This window comes from Schistocerca piceifrons, chromosome 11 (assembly GCF_021461385.2).
Source record: "Schistocerca piceifrons isolate TAMUIC-IGC-003096 chromosome 11, iqSchPice1.1, whole genome shotgun sequence".
In the NCBI taxonomy this organism is placed as follows: Eukaryota; Metazoa; Arthropoda; class Insecta; order Orthoptera; family Acrididae; genus Schistocerca; species Schistocerca piceifrons.
The window spans coordinates 63528937-63530470 of NC_060148.1; the positions used below are offsets into that span (position 1 = coordinate 63528937).

The 1534-nt window shown below is 42.0% G+C and overlaps 1 non-coding gene across 1 annotated transcript; it reads left to right on the plus strand.

Moving 5' to 3' along the window:
- Positions 1-629: 629 nt before the first annotated feature.
- On the plus strand, positions 630-704 carry Trnas-cga. Its single transcript has one exon. It is a non-coding gene; the product is annotated as a tRNA-Ser (tRNA).
- The last annotated feature ends 830 nt before the right edge of the window (positions 705-1534 follow it).

The following is a 1534-nucleotide window of genomic DNA, read 5'->3' on the forward strand; positions in this document are numbered from 1 at the left end:
CAGTTACAACATCTTTGCCGATGAGCTAACACGAAAGAGTTTTGTCAACAACTACACTGTACACCACTGAGCATATTTGCTAGCGAAAGAGAAAGAAGAAACATCGTATTTCATCAATGGAGAAATATCCATGTGACAAATGTGAAATTAACATCTCAAAAGTTAAGTCCAAAGTAATGTCATCAGAGATAACTTTTATGTGGAAGAGAGTTGTAAGCGCAACGAAGAAATTAAGTGCGCCTACAATGCTCTTCCACAGAAGAAGTCGCTTGCTAGAACTCATCCAGTGCAGACGTACGAGGGCAGTTCTGATCTGAATTATTGAGATTGCGAATCGTGACGAGATTGTTTTCGAGTTTAGAAGTGTTTGTTGAGTGACGGGATTCACGGCTTAAGAAACTGATTTTATGAACTGAGGCAGGAACAGATAGACTCATTAAACGTGCACTGCGGGTTAATTGAAATCTAATAACGGAATTAGTGAACGAAACTTCCTGGCAGATTAAAACTGTATGCCAGGCCGAGACTCGAACTCGGGACTCGGGACTCGTAGGAGAGCTTCTGTAAAGTTTGGAAGGTAGGAGACGAGGTACTGGCAGAATTAAGCTGTGAGGACAGAGCGTAAGTCGTGCTTGGGTAGCTCAGTTGGTAGAGCACTTGCCCGCGAAAGGCAAAGGTCCCGAGTTCGAATCTCGGCCTGGCACACAGTTTTAATCTGCCAGGAAGTTTCATATCAGCGCACACTCCGCTGCAGAGTGAAAATCTCATTCTGGAATTAGTGAACACTGGACTTGACTTGAAATCAGTTGGACCTTAAGGAGAAGTGAACATTCTATGAAAGAAAACACGCAATTAGTCTTGAGTAAGACCCAAGTACACGACATCATGAAGATAAAACATTTACGCTAAAGTGTTGGGTTGTGGTAATTGCCAAGACACTATAACTAAATCGGACTGACTTAACTAAACTATTCCGTGTGCATGTGGTGCCGGAGTTATACGTATTTAGTGACAAAATAACAATAAACTGTTCGGTACCAGTTAAATACCCGGTGTGGACTACATCATTAAATAGCTTGATAAATGACTAAATCAACGACTACTCATGAAAAACTATTTCATTGAAGTGCAAATATTCACGTCATTAGTTGAGGAGTGAACTTTAAAATATTTTCGTATTACGACGCAATCTTACAAAGACTGAATCAAAGGGTATCTCTGGATCTCGCTGCATACCAGCACAACAATTCCATAGCAACGAGACAACAGCGTAAAAAAAAATGGCTCTGAGCACTATGGGACTCAACATCTATGGTCATCAGTCCCCTAGAACTTAGAACTACTGAAATCTGACCAACCTAAGGACATCACACAACACCCAGTCATCACGAGGCAGAGAAAATCCCTGACCCCCCCTCCCTCCCCGGGAATCGAACCCGGGACAACAGCGTAAGAAAGAACTGTTAACTAAAATATTTCCTCGCAATCAGTGGTGTGTGCTATGCGAACGAGAGAAGAATTAATAACTACTGCA